The following is a 16,156-nucleotide window of genomic DNA, read 5'->3' as shown; positions in this document are numbered from 1 at the left end:
CGCTCCACATCGCTCCACGTCGCTCCACATCGCTCCACGTCGCTCCACATCGTTCTACATCGCTCCACATCGCTCCACGTCGCTCCACATCGTTCTACATCGCTCCACATCGCTCCACGTCGCTCCACATCGTTCTACATCGCTCCACATCGCTCCACGTCGCTCCACATCGCTCCACGTCGCTCCACATCGTTCTACATCGCTCCACATCGCTCCACGTCGCTCCACATCGTTCTACATCGCTCCACGTCGCTCCACATGGTTCTACTTCGCTCCACGTCGCTCCACATCGCTCCACGTCGCTCCACATGGTTCTACTTCGCTCCACATGGTTCTACTTCGCTCCACATCGCTCCACATCGCTCCACATGGTTCTACATCGCTCCACATCGCTCCACGTCGCTCCACGTCGCTCCACATGGTTCTACTTCGCTCCACGTCTCTCCACATGGTTCTACTTCACTCCACATCGCTCCACGTCGCTCCACATGGTTCTACTTCGCTACACATCGCTCCACGTCGCTCCACATGGTTCTACTTCGCTCCACGTCTCTCCACATGGTTCTACTTCACTCCACATCGCTCCACGTCGCTCCACATGGTTCTACTTCGCTACACATCGCTCCACGTCGCTCCACATGGTTCTACTTCGCTCCACGTCGCTCCACATGGTTCTACTTCGCTCCACGTCGCTCCACATCGTTCTACATCATTCCACATCGTTCCACATGGTTCTACTTCGCTCCACATCGCTCCACATCGTTCTACATCATTCCACATCGTTCCACATCACTCCAGATCGCTCCACATCGCTCCACATCGTTCTACATCGTTCCACATCACTCCAGATTGCTCCACATCGTTCCACATCACTCCAGATCGTTCCACATCGCTTCACATCGTTCCACATCACTCCAGATCGTTCCACATCGCTCCACATCGCTCCACATCGCTCCACATCGCTCCACATCGTTCCACATCGTTCTGTGTCGCTCCACGTCGTTCTATGTCGTGCCACATCGTTCCACATCGTTCTGTGTCGCTCCACGTCGTTCTATGTTGTGCCACATTGTTCTACATCGTTCTATGTCGCTCCACGTCGTTCTATGTCGTGCCACATCGTTCCACATCGTTCTGTGTCGCTCCACGTCGTTCTATGTTGTGCCACATTGTTCTACATCGTTCTATGTCGCTCCACGTCGTTCTATGTCGTGCCACATCGTTCTACATCGTTCTATGTCGTTCCACATCGTTCCACATCACTCCAGATCGCTCCACATCGTCTATGTCGTGAGACATCGCTCCACATCGCTCCACATGGTTCTACATCGCTCCACGTCGCTCCACGTCGCTCCACATGGTTCTACTTCGCTCCACATCGCTCCACGTCGCTCCACATGGTTCTACTTCGCTCCACATCGCTCCACGTCGCTCCACGTCGCTCCACGTCGCTCCACATCGTTCTATGTCGCTCCACATCGTCTATGTCGTGAGACATCGCTCCACATCGCTCCACATCGTTCCACATCGTTCTATGTCGCTCCACATCGTCTATGTCGCGACACATCGCTCCACATCGTTCTATGTCGCTCCACATCGTCTATGTCGCTCCACATCGTCTATGTCGTGAGACATCGCTCCACATCGCTCCACATCGTTCCACATCGTTCTATGTCGCTCCACATCGTCTATGTCGCGACACATCGCTCCACATCGTCTATGTTGCTCCACATCGTCTATGTCGCGACACATCGCTCCACATCGCTCCACATGGTTCTACTTCGCTCCACGTCGCTCCACATCGCTCCACATCGCTCCACATCGCTCCACGTCGCTCCACATCGCTCCACATGGTTCTACTTCGCTCCACGTCGCTCCACGTCGCTCCACGTCGCTCCACGTCGCTCCACATCGCTCCACGTCGCTCCACATGGTTCTACTTCGCTCCACGTCGCTCCACATGGTTCTACTTCGCTCCACGTCGCTCCACATCGCTCCACGTCGCTCCACATCGCTCCACGTCGCTCCACATCGCTCCACGTCGCTCCACATGGTTCTACTTCGCTCCACGTCGCTCCACATGGTTCTACTTCGCTCCACATCGCTCCACATCGTTCTACATCATTCTATGTCGCTCCACATCGTCTATGTCGCGACACATCGCTCCACATCGTTTCACATCGCTCCACATGGTTCTACTTCGCTCCACGTCGCTCCACATGGTTCTACTTCGCTCCACGTCGCTCCACATGGTTCTACTTCGCTCCACGTCGCTCCACATCGCTCCACGTCGCTCCACATGGTTCTACTTCGCTCCACATCGCTCCACATCGCTCCACATCGTTTCACATCGCTCCACGTCGCTCCACATGGTTCTACTTCGCTCCACGTCGCTCCACATGGTTCTACTTCGCTCCACGTCGCTCCACATGGTTCTACTTCGCTCCACATCGCTCCACATCGCTCCACGTCGCTCCACATCGCTCCACGTCGCTCCACATGGTTCTACTTCGCTCCACATGGTTCTACTTCGCTCCACATCGCTCCACATCGCTCCACGTCGCTCCACATGGTTCTACTTCGCTCCACATCGGTCCACGTCGCTCCACATGGTTCTACTTTGCTCCACGTCGCTCCACGTCGCTCCACGTCGCTCCACGTCGCTCCACATGGTTCTACTTTGCTCCACGTCGCTCCACATGGTTCTACTTCACTCCACATCGCTCCACGTCGCTCCACATGGTTCTACTTCGCTCCACATCGCTCCACATGGTTCTACTTCACTCCACATCGCTCCACGTCGCTCCACATGGTTCTACTTCACTCCACATCGCTCCACGTCGCTCCACGTCGCTCCACGTCGCTCCACATGGTTCTACTTTGCTCCACGTCGCTCCACATGGTTCTACTTCACTCCACATCGCTCCACGTCGCTCCACATGGTTCTACGTCGCTCCACGTCGCTCCACGTCGCTCCACGTCGCTCCACATGGTTCTACTTCGCTCCACATCGCTCAACGTCGCTCCACATGGTTCTACTTCGCTACACATCGCTCCACGTCGCTCCACATGGTTCTACTTCGCTCCACGTCGCTCCACATGGTTCTACTTCGCTCCACGTCGCTCCACATCGCTCCACATGGTTCTACTTCGCTCCACATCGCTCCACGTCGCTCCACATGGTTCTACTTCGCTCCACATCGCTCCACGTCGCTCCACATGGTTCTACTTCGCTCCACATCGCTCCACGTCGCTCCACGTCGCTCCACGTCGCTCCACATGGTTCTACTTCACTCCACATCGCTCCACGTCGCTCCACATGGTTCTACTTCGCTCCACATCGCTCCACGTCGCTCCACGTCGCTCCACATGGTTCTACTTCGCTCCACATCGCTCAACGTCGCTCCACATGGTTCTACTTCGCTACACATCGCTCCACGTCGCTCCACATGGTTCTACTTCGCTCCACGTCGCTCCACATGGTTCTACTTCGCTCCACGTCGCTCCACATCGCTCCACATCGTTCTATGTCGCTCCACATCGTCTATGTCGTGAGACATCGCTCCACATCGCTCCACATCGTTCCACATCGTTCTATGTCGCTCCACATCGTCTATGTCGCGACACATCGCTCCACATCGTTCTATGTCGCTCCACATCGTCTATGTCGCTCCACATCGTCTATGTCGTGAGACATCGCTCCACATCGCTCCACATCGTTCCACATCGTTCTATGTCGCTCCACATCGTCTATGTCGCGACACATCGCTCCACATCGTCTATGTCGCTCCACATCGTCTATGTCGCTCCACATCGTCTATGTCGCGACACATCGCTCCACATCGCTCCACATGGTTCTACTTCGCTCCACGTCGCTCCACATCGCTCCACATCGCTCCACATCGCTCCACGTCGCTCCACATCGCTCCACATGGTTCTACTTCGCTCCACGTCGCTCCACGTCGCTCCACGTCGCTCCACGTCGCTCCACATCGCTCCACGTCGCTCCACATGGTTCTACTTCGCTCCACGTCGCTCCACATGGTTCTACTTCGCTCCACGTCGCTCCACATCGCTCCACGTCGCTCCACATCGCTCCACGTCGCTCCACATCGCTCCACGTCGCTCCACATCGCTCCACGTCGCTCCACATGGTTCTACTTCGCTCCACGTCGCTCCACATGGTTCTACTTCGCTCCACATCGCTCCACATCGTTCTACATCATTCTATGTCGCTCCACATCGTCTATGTCGCGACACATCGCTCCACATCGTTTCACATCGCTCCACATGGTTCTACTTCGCTCCACGTCGCTCCACATGGTTCTACTTCGCTCCACGTCGCTCCACATGGTTCTACTTCGCTCCACGTCGCTCCACATCGCTCCACGTCGCTCCACATGGTTCTACTTCGCTCCACATCGCTCCACATCGCTCCACATCGTTTCACATCGCTCCACGTCGCTCCACATGGTTCTACTTCGCTCCACGTCGCTCCACATGGTTCTACTTCGCTCCACGTCGCTCCACATGGTTCTACTTCGCTCCACATCGCTCCACATCGCTCCACGTCGCTCCACATCGCTCCACGTCGCTCCACATGGTTCTACTTCGCTCCACATGGTTCTACTTCGCTCCACATCGCTCCACGTCGCTCCACATGGTTCTACTTCGCTCCACATCGGTCCACGTCGCTCCACATGGTTCTACTTTGCTCCACGTCGCTCCACGTCGCTCCACGTCGCTCCACGTCGCTCCACGTCGCTCCACATGGTTCTACTTTGCTCCACGTCGCTCCACATGGTTCTACTTCACTCCACATCGCTCCACGTCGCTCCACATGGTTCTACTTCGCTCCACATCGCTCCACGTCGCTCCACGTCGCTCCACATGGTTCTACTTCGCTCCACATCGCTCAACGTCGCTCCACATGGTTCTACTTCGCTACACATCGCTCCACGTCGCTCCACATGGTTCTACTTCGCTCCACGTCGCTCCACATGGTTCTACTTCGCTCCACGTCGCTCCACATCGCTCCACATGGTTCTACTTCGCTCCACATCGCTCCACGTCGCTCCACATGGTTCTACTTCGCTCCACATCGCTCCACGTCGCTCCACATGGTTCTACTTCGCTCCACATCGCTCCACGTCGCTCCACGTCGCTCCACGTCGCTCCACATGGTTCTACTTCACTCCACATCGCTCCACGTCGCTCCACATGGTTCTACTTCGCTCCACATCGCTCCACGTCGCTCCACGTCGCTCCACATGGTTCTACTTCGCTCCACATCGCTCAACGTCGCTCCACATGGTTCTACTTCGCTACACATCGCTCCACGTCGCTCCACATGGTTCTACTTCGCTCCACGTCGCTCCACATGGTTCTACTTCGCTCCACGTCGCTCCACATCGCTCCACATGGTTCTACTTCGCTCCACATCGCTCCACGTCGCTCCACATGGTTCTACTTCGCTCCACATCGCTCCACGTCGCTCCACATGGTTCTACTTCGCTCCACATCGCTCCACGTCGCTCCACATCGCTCCACGTCGCTCCACATCGCTCCACGTCGCTCCACATCGCTCCACGTCGTTCTACATCGCTCCACGTCGTTCTATGTTGTGCCACATTGTTCTACATCGTTCTATGTCGCTCCACGTCGTTCTATGTCGTGCCACATCGTTCTACATCGTTCTATGTCGCTCCACGTCGTTCTATGTCGTGCCACATCGTTCCACATCGTTCTGTGTCGCTCCACGTCGTTCTATGTTGTGCCACATTGTTCTACATCGTTCTATGTCGCTCCACGTCGTTCTATGTCGTGCCACATCGTTCTACATCGTTCTATGTCGTTCCACATCGTTCCACATCACTCCAGATCGCTCCACATCGTCTATGTCGTGAGACATCGCTCCACATGGTTCTACTTCGCTCCACATCGCTCCACATCGCTCCACATCGCTCCACATGGTTCTACTTCGCTCCACATCGCTCCACGTCGCTCCACATGGTTCTACTTCGCGCCACATCGCTCCACGTCGCTCCACATGGTTCTACTTCGCTCCACATCGCTCCACGTCGCTCCACATGGTTCTACTTCGCTCCACATCGCTCCACGTCGCTCCACGTCGCTCCACATCGCTCCACATCGTTCTATGTCGCTCCACATCGTTCCACATCGTTCCACATCACTCCAGATTGCTCCACATCGTTCCACATCACTCCAGATCGTTCCACATCGCTTCACATCGTTCCACATCACTCCAGATCGTTCCACATCGCTCCACATCGCTCCACATCGCTCCACATCGTTCCACATCGTTTTGTGTCGCGCAACATCGTTCGACATTGTTCTATGTTGCTCCACATCGTCTATGTCGCGACACATCGCTCCACATGGTTCTACTTCGCTCCACATCGCTCCACATGGTTTCACATCGCTCCACATCGCTCCACATGGTTCTACTTCGCTCCACATCGCTCCACGTCGCTCAACGTCGCTCCACATCGCTCCACGTCGCTCCACATCGCTCCACGTCGCTCCACATGGTTCTACTTCGCTCCACGTCGCTCCACATCGGTCCACATCACTCCACATCGCTCCACATGGTTCTACTTCGCTCCACATCGCTCCACGTCGCTCCACATGGTTCTACTTCGCTCCACATCGCTCCACGTCGCTCCACATGGTTCTACTTCGCTCCACGTCGCTCCACATGGTTCTACTTCGCTCCACGTCGCTCCACGTCGCTCCACATGGTTCTACTTCGCTCCACGTCGCTCCACATGGTTCTACTTCGCTCCACGTCGCTCCACATGGTTCTACTTCGCTCCACGTCGCCCCACATGGTTCTACTTCGCTCCACATCGCTCCACGTCGCTCCACATGGTTCTACTTCGCTCCACATCGCTCCACATCGCTCCACGTCGCTCCACATCGCTCCACATCGCTCCACATGGTTCTACTTCGCTCCACATCGCTCCACGTCGCTCCACATGGTTCTACTTCGCTCCACGTCGCTCCACGTCGCTCCACGTCGCTCCACGTCGCTCCACATCGCTCCACGTCGCTCCACATGGTTCTACTTCGCTCCACGTCGCTCCACATGGTTCTACTTCGCTCCACGTCGCTCCACATCGCTCCACGTCGCTCCACATCGCTCCACGTCGCTCCACATCGCTCCACGTCGCTCCACATCGCTCCACGTCGCTCCACATGGTTCTACTTCGCTCCACGTCGCTCCACATGGTTCTACTTCGCTCCACATCGCTCCACATCGTTCTACATCATTCTATGTCGCTCCACATCGTCTATGTCGCGACACATCGCTCCACATCGTTTCACATCGCTCCACATGGTTCTACTTCGCTCCACGTCGCTCCACATGGTTCTACTTCGCTCCACGTCGCTCCACATGGTTCTACTTCGCTCCACGTCGCTCCACATCGCTCCACGTCGCTCCACATGGTTCTACTTCGCTCCACATCGCTCCACATCGCTCCACATCGTTTCACATCGCTCCACGTCGCTCCACATGGTTCTACTTCGCTCCACGTCGCTCCACATGGTTCTACTTCGCTCCACGTCGCTCCACATGGTTCTACTTCGCTCCACATCGCTCCACATCGCTCCACGTCGCTCCACATCGCTCCACGTCGCTCCACATGGTTCTACTTCGCTCCACATGGTTCTACTTCGCTCCACATCGCTCCACATCGCTCCACGTCGCTCCACATGGTTCTACTTCGCTCCACATCGGTCCACGTCGCTCCACATGGTTCTACTTTGCTCCACGTCGCTCCACGTCGCTCCACGTCGCTCCACGTCGCTCCACGTCGCTCCACATGGTTCTACTTTGCTCCACGTCGCTCCACATGGTTCTACTTCACTCCACATCGCTCCACGTCGCTCCACATGGTTCTACTTCGCTCCACATCGCTCCACGTCGCTCCACGTCGCTCCACATGGTTCTACTTCGCTCCACATCGCTCAACGTCGCTCCACATGGTTCTACTTCGCTACACATCGCTCCACGTCGCTCCACATGGTTCTACTTCGCTCCACGTCGCTCCACATGGTTCTACTTCGCTCCACGTCGCTCCACATCGCTCCACATGGTTCTACTTCGCTCCACATCGCTCCACGTCGCTCCACATGGTTCTACTTCGCTCCACATCGCTCCACGTCGCTCCACATGGTTCTACTTCGCTCCACATCGCTCCACGTCGCTCCACGTCGCTCCACATGGTTCTACTTCACTCCACATCGCTCCACGTCGCTCCACATGGTTCTACTTCGCTCCACATCGCTCCACGTCGCTCCACGTCGCTCCACATGGTTCTACTTCGCTCCACATCGCTCAACGTCGCTCCACATGGTTCTACTTCGCTACACATCGCTCCACGTCGCTCCACATGGTTCTACTTCGCTCCACGTCGCTCCACATGGTTCTACTTCGCTCCACGTCGCTCCACATCGCTCCACATGGTTCTACTTCGCTCCACATCGCTCCACGTCGCTCCACATGGTTCTACTTCGCTCCACATCGCTCCACGTCGCTCCACATGGTTCTACTTCGCTCCACATCGCTCCACGTCGCTCCACATCGCTCCACGTCGCTCCACATCGCTCCACGTCGCTCCACATCGCTCCACGTCGTTCTACATCGCTCCACGTCGTTCTATGTTGTGCCACATTGTTCTACATCGTTCTATGTCGCTCCACGTCGTTCTATGTCGTGCCACATCGTTCTACATCGTTCTATGTCGCTCCACGTCGTTCTATGTCGTGCCACATCGTTCCACATCGTTCTGTGTCGCTCCACGTCGTTCTATGTTGTGCCACATTGTTCTACATCGTTCTATGTCGCTCCACGTCGTTCTATGTCGTGCCACATCGTTCTACATCGTTCTATGTCGTTCCACATCGTTCCACATCACTCCAGATCGCTCCACATCGTCTATGTCGTGAGACATCGCTCCACATGGTTCTACTTCGCTCCACATCGCTCCACATCGCTCCACATGGTTCTACTTCGCTCCACATCGCTCCACGTCGCTCCACATGGTTCTACTTCGCTCCACATCGCTCCACGTCGCTCCACATGGTTCTACTTCGCTCCACATCGCTCCACGTCGCTCCACGTCGCTCCACATCGCTCCACATCGTTCTATGTCGCTCCACATCGTTCCACATCGTTCCACATCACTCCAGATTGCTCCACATCGTTCCACATCACTCCAGATCGTTCCACATCGCTTCACATCGTTCCACATCACTCCAGATCGTTCCACATCGCTCCACATCGCTCCACATCGCTCCACATCGTTCCACATCGTTTTGTGTCGCGCAACATCGTTCGACATTGTTCTATGTTGCTCCACATCGTCTATGTCGCGACACATCGCTCCACATGGTTCTACTTCGCTCCACATCGCTCCACATGGTTCTACTTCGCTCCACATCGCTCCACGTCGCTCAACGTCGCTCCACATCGCTCAACGTCGCTCCACATCGCTCCACGTCGCTCAACGTCGCTCCACATCGCTCCACGTCGCTCCACATGGTTCTACTTCGCTCCACGTCGCTCCACATCGCTCCACATCGCTCCACATCGCTCCACATGGTTCTACTTCGCTCCACATCGCTCCACGTCGCTCCACATGGTTCTACTTCGCTCCACATCGCTCCACGTCGCTCCACATGGTTCTACTTCGCTCCACGTCGCTCCACATGGTTCTACTTCGCTCCACGTCGCTCCACGTCGCTCCACATGGTTCTACTTCGCTCCACGTCGCTCCACATGGTTCTACTTCGCTCCACGTCGCTCCACATGGTTCTACTTCGCTCCACGTCGCCCCACATGGTTCTACTTCGCTCCACATCGCTCCACGTCGCTCCACATGGTTCTACTTCGCTCCACATCGCTCCACGTCGCTCCACATCGCTCCACGTCGCTCCACATCGCTCCACGTCGCTCCACATGGTTCTACTTCGCTCCACATCGCTCCACGTCGCTCCACATGGTTCTACTTCGCTCCACGTCGCTCCACGTCGCTCCACATCGCTCCACGTCGCTCCACATGGTTCTACTTCGCTCCACGTCGCTCCACATGGTTCTACTTCGCTCCACATCGCTCAACGTCGCTCCACATGGTTCTACTTCGCTCCACATCGCTCCACGTCGCTCCACATGGTTCTACTTCGCTCCACGTCGCTCCACATGGTTCTACTTCGCTCCACATCGCTCCACGTCGCTCCACATGGTTCTACTTCGCTCCACATCGCTCCACGTCGCTCCACATGGTTCTACATCGCTCCACATCGCTCCACGTCGCTCCACGTCGCTCCACATGGTTCTACTTCGCTCCACATCGCTCCACGTCGCTCCACATGGTTCTACTTCGCTCCACGTCGCTCCACATGGTTCTACTTCACTCCACATCGCTCCACGTCGCTCCACATGGTTCTACTTCGCTCCACGTCGCTCCACATGGTTCTACTTCACTCCACATCGCTCCACGTCGCTCCACATGGTTCTACTTCGCTCCACGTCGCTCCACATGGTTCTACTTCGCTCCACGTCGCTCCACATCGCTCCACGTCGCTCCACATGGTTCTACTTCGCTCCACGTCGCTCCACATGGTTCTACTTCGCTCCACGTCGCTCCACATCGCTCCACGTCGCTCCACATCGTTCCACGTCGCTCCACATCGCTCCACGTCGCTCCACATCGTTCTACATCGCTCCACATCGCTCCACGTCGCTCCACATCGTTCTACATCGCTCCACATCGCTCCACGTCGCTCCACATGGTTCTACTTCGCTCCACGTCGCTCCACATGGTTCTACTTCGCTCCACGTCGCTCCACATCGCTCCACGTCGCTCCACATGGTTCTACTTCGCTCCACATGGTTCTACTTCGCTCCACATCGCTCCACATCGCTCCACATGGTTCTACTTCGCTCCACGTCGCTCCACATCGCTCCACGTCGCTCCACATGGTTCTACTTCGCTCCACGTCGCTCCACATGGTTCTACTTCGCTCCACGTCGCTCCACATCGCTCCACGTCGCTCCACATCGTTCCACGTCGCTCCACATCGCTCCACGTCGCTCCACATCGTTCTACATCGCTCCACATCGCTCCACGTCGCTCCACATCGTTCTACATCGCTCCACATCGCTCCACGTCGCTCCACATGGTTCTACTTCGCTCCACGTCGCTCCACATGGTTCTACTTCGCTCCACGTCGCTCCACATCGCTCCACATCGCTCCACATCGCTCCACATCGCTCCACATCGCTCCACATCGCTCCACATCGCTCCACGTCGCTCCACGTCGCTCCACATGGTTCTACTTCGCTCCACATCGCTCCACGTCGCTCCACGTCGCTCCACATGGTTCTACTTCGCTCCACATCGCTCCACGTCGCTCCACATGGTTCTACTTCGCTCCACGTCTCTCCACATGGTTCTACTTCACTCCACATCGCTCCACGTCGCTCCACATGGTTCTACTTCGCTCCACGTCGCTCCACATGGTTCTACTTCACTCCACATCGCTCCACGTCGCTCCACATGGTTCTACTTCGCTCCACATCGCTCCACGTCGCTCCACATGGTTCTACTTCGCTCCACATCGCTCCACGTCGCTCCACATCGCTCCACATCGCTCCACGTCGCTCCACATGGTTCTACTTCGCTCCACGTCGCTCCACATCGCTCCACGTCGCTCCACATCGCTCCACGTCGCTCCACATGGTTCTACTTCGCTCCACGTCGCTCCACATGGTTCTACTTCGCTCCACATCGCTCCACGTCGCTCCACATGGTTCTACTTCGCTCCACGTCGCTCCACATGGTTCTACTTCGCTCCACATCGCTCCACGTCGCTCCACATGGTTCTACTTCGCTCCACATCGCTCCACGTCGCTCCACATGGTTCTACATCGCTCCACATCGCTCCACGTCGCTCCACGTCGCTCCACATGGTTCTACTTCGCTCCACATCGCTCCACGTCGCTCCACATGGTTCTACTTCGCTCCACGTCGCTCCACATGGTTCTACTTCGTCACGTCGCTCCACATGGTTCTACTTCACTCCACATCGCTCCACGTCGCTCCACATGGTTCTACTTCGTCACGTCGCTCCACATGGTTCTACTTCACTCCACATCGCTCCACGTCGCTCCACATGGTTCTACTTCGCTCCACGTCGCTCCACATGGTTCTACTTCGCTCCACGTCGCTCCACGTCGCTCCACATGGTTCTACTTCGCTCCACATCGCTCCACGTCGCTCCACATGGTTCTACTTCGCTCCACGTCGCTCCACATGGTTCTACTTCGCTCCACGTCGCTCCACATCGCTCCACGTCGCTCCACATCGTTCTACATCGCTCCACATCGCTCCACATCGCTCCACGTCGCTCCACATCGTTCTACATCGCTCCACATCGCTCCACGTCGCTCCACATCGTTCTACATCGCTCCACATCGCTCCACGTCGCTCCACATGGTTCTACTTCGCTCCACGTCGCTCCACATGGTTCTACTTCGCTCCACGTCGCTCCACATCGCTCCACGTCGCTCCACATGGTTCTACTTCGCTCCACATGGTTCTACTTCGCTCCACATCGCTCCACATCGCTCCACATGGTTCTACATCGCTCCACATCGCTCCACGTCGCTCCACGTCGCTCCACATGGTTCTACTTCGCTCCACATCGCTCCACGTCGCTCCACATGGTTCTACTTCGCTCCACGTCGCTCCACATGGTTCTACTTCGCTCCACGTCGCTCCACATGGTTCTACTTCACTCCACATCGCTCCACGTCGCTCCACATGGTTCTACTTCGCTCCACGTCGCTCCACATGGTTCTACTTCACTCCACATCGCTCCACGTCGCTCCACATGGTTCTACTTCGCTCCACGTCGCTCCACATGGTTCTACTTCACTCCACATCGCTCCACGTCGCTCCACATGGTTCTACTTCGCTCCACGTCGCTCCACATCGCTCCACGTCGCTCCACATGGTTCTACTTCGCTCCACGTCGCTCCACATGGTTCTACATCGCTCCACATCGCTCCACGTCGCTCCACATGGTTCTACTTCGCTCCACGTCGCTCCACATGGTTCTACTTCGCTCCACGTCGCTCCACATCGCTCCACGTCGCTCCACATCGTTCTACATCGCTCCACATCGCTCCACGTCGCTCCACATCGCTCCACGTCGCTCCACATCGTTCTACATCGCTCCACATCGCTCCACGTCGCTCCACATCGTTCTACATCGCTCCACATCGCTCCACGTCGCTCCACATGGTTCTACTTCGCTCCACGTCGCTCCACATGGTTCTACTTCGCTCCACGTCGCTCCACATCGCTCCACGTCGCTCCACATGGTTCTACTTCGCTCCACATGGTTCTACTTCGCTCCACATCGCTCCACATCGCTCCACATCGCTCCACATGGTTCTACATCGCTCCACATCGCTCCACGTCGCTCCACGTCGCTCCACATGGTTCTACTTCGCTCCACATCGCTCCACGTCGCTCCACATGGTTCTACTTCGCTCCACGTCTCTCCACATGGTTCTACTTCACTCCACATCGCTCCACGTCGCTCCACATGGTTCTACTTCGCTCCACGTCGCTCCACATGGTTCTACTTCACTCCACATCGCTCCACGTCGCTCCACATGGTTCTACTTCGCTCCACGTCGCTCCACATCGCTCCACGTCGCTCCACATGGTTCTACTTCGCTCCACGTCGCTCCACATGGTTCTACTTCGCTCCACGTCGCTCCACATCGCTCCACGTCGCTCCACATCGCTCCACATCGCTCCACATCGCTCCACATCGCTCCACATCGCTCCACGTCGCTCCACATCGTTCTACATCGCTCCACATCGCTCCACGTCGCTCCACATCGTTCTACATCGCTCCACATCGCTCCACGTCGCTCCACATGGTTCTACTTCGCTCCACGTCGCTCCACATGGTTCTACTTCGCTCCACGTCGCTCCACATCGCTCCACGTCGCTCCACATGGTTCTACTTCGCTCCACATCGCTCCACATCGCTCCACATCGTTCTACATCGCTCCACATCGTTCTACATCGCTCCACGTCGCTCCACATGGTTCTACTTCGCTCCACGTCGCTCCACATCGCTCCACATCGCTCCACATGGTTCTACTTCGCTCCACGTCGCTCCACATGGTTCTACTTCGCTCCACATCGCTCCACGTCGCTCCACATGGTTCTACTTCGCTCCACGTCGCTCCACATGGTTCTACTTCGCTCCACATCGCTCCACGTCGCTCCACATGGTTCTACTTCGCTCCACATCGCTCCACGTCGCTCCACATGGTTCTACATCGCTCCACATCGCTCCACGTCGCTCCACATGGTTCTACTTCGCTCCACATCGCTCCACGTCGCTCCACATGGTTCTACTTCGCTCCACATCGCTCCACGTCGCTCCACATGGTTCTACATCGCTCCACATCGCTCCACGTCGCTCCACATGGTTCTACTTCGCTCCACATCGCTCCACGTCGCTCCACATGGTTCTACTTCGCTCCACGTCGCTCCACATGGTTCTACTTCGCTCCACGTCGCTCCACATGGTTCTACTTCACTCCACATCGCTCCACGTCGCTCCACATGGTTCTACTTCGTCACGTCGCTCCACATGGTTCTACTTCACTCCACATCGCTCCACGTCGCTCCACATGGTTCTACTTCGCTCCACATCGCTCCACGTCGCTCCACATGGTTCTACTTCGCTCCACGTCGCTCCACGTCGCTCCACATCGCTCCACGTCGCTCCACATCGCTCCACGTCGCTCCACATGGTTCTACTTCGCTCCACGTCTCTCCACATGGTTCTACTTCACTCCACATCGCTCCACATCGCTCCACATGGTTCTACTTCGCTCCACGTCGCTCCACATGGTTCTACTTCACTCCACATCGCTCCACGTCGCTCCACATGGTTCTACTTCGCTCCACGTCGCTCCACATCGCTCCACGTCGCTCCACATGGTTCTACTTCGCTCCACGTCGCTCCACATGGTTCTACTTCGCTCCACGTCGCTCCACGTCGCTCCACATGGTTCTACTTCGCTCCACGTCGCTCCACGTCGCTCCACATGGTTCTACTTCGCTCCACGTCGCTCCACATGGTTCTACTTCGCTCCACGTCGCTCCACATCGCTCCACGTCGCTCCACGTCGCTCCACATCGCTCCACGTCGCTCCACATCGCTCCACATCGCTCCACGTCGCTCCACATCGCTCCACGTCGCTCCACATCGTTCTACATCGCTCCACATCGCTCCACGTCGCTCCACATCGTTCTACATCGCTCCACATCGCTCCACGTCGCTCCACATGGTTCTACTTCGCTCCACGTCGCTCCACATGGTTCTACTTCGCTCCACGTCGCTCCACATCGCTCCACATCGTTCTACATCGCTCCACATCGTTCTACATCGCTCCACGTCGCTCCACATGGTTCTACTTCGCTCCACGTCGCTCCACATCGCTCCACATCGCTCCACATCATTCTACATCGCTCCACGTCGCTCCACATCGCTCCACGTCGCTCCACATGGTTCTACTTCGCTCCACGTCGCTCCACATCGCTCCACGTCGCTCCACATCGCTCTACATGGTTCTACTTCGCTCCACGTCGCTCCACGTCGCTCCACATCGCTCCACGTCGCTCCACATCGCTCCACGTCGCTCCACATGGTTCTACTTCGCTCCACGTCGCTCCACATGGTTCTACTTCGCTCCACATCGCTCAACGTCGCTCCACATGGTTCTACTTCGCTCCACATCGCTCCACGTCGCTCCACATGGTTCTACTTCGCTCCACGTCGCTCCACATGGTTCTACTTCGCTCCACATCGCTCCACTTCGCTCCACATGGTTCTACTTCGCTCCACATCGCTCCACGTCGCTCCACATGGTTCTACATCGCTCCACATCGCTCCACGTCGCTCCACGTCGCTCCACATGGTTCTACTTCGCTCCACATCGCTCCACGTCGCTCCACATGGTTCTACTTCGCTCCACGTCGCTCCACATGGTTCTACTTCACTCCACATCGCTCCACGTCGCTCCACATGGTTC

The 16,156-nt window shown here is 56.8% G+C and overlaps 1 protein-coding gene across 2 annotated transcripts in view; it reads left to right on the top strand.

Annotated features, from left to right (window-relative positions):
• The window catches only part of tmc7 (transmembrane channel like 7), a 92,011-nt gene that overhangs the window by 37,305 nt on the left and 38,550 nt on the right, over window positions 1-16,156 (top strand). The window lies entirely within an intron of this gene.

The sequence above is a fragment of the Telmatherina bonti genome (assembly GCF_933228915.1).
Source record: "Telmatherina bonti genome assembly, chromosome: 3".
Classification (NCBI taxonomy): Eukaryota; Metazoa; Chordata; class Actinopteri; order Atheriniformes; family Telmatherinidae; genus Telmatherina; species Telmatherina bonti.
The sequence above is the reverse complement of the archived record's forward strand: the minus strand, read 5'-3'. Positions and strand labels throughout refer to the sequence as shown.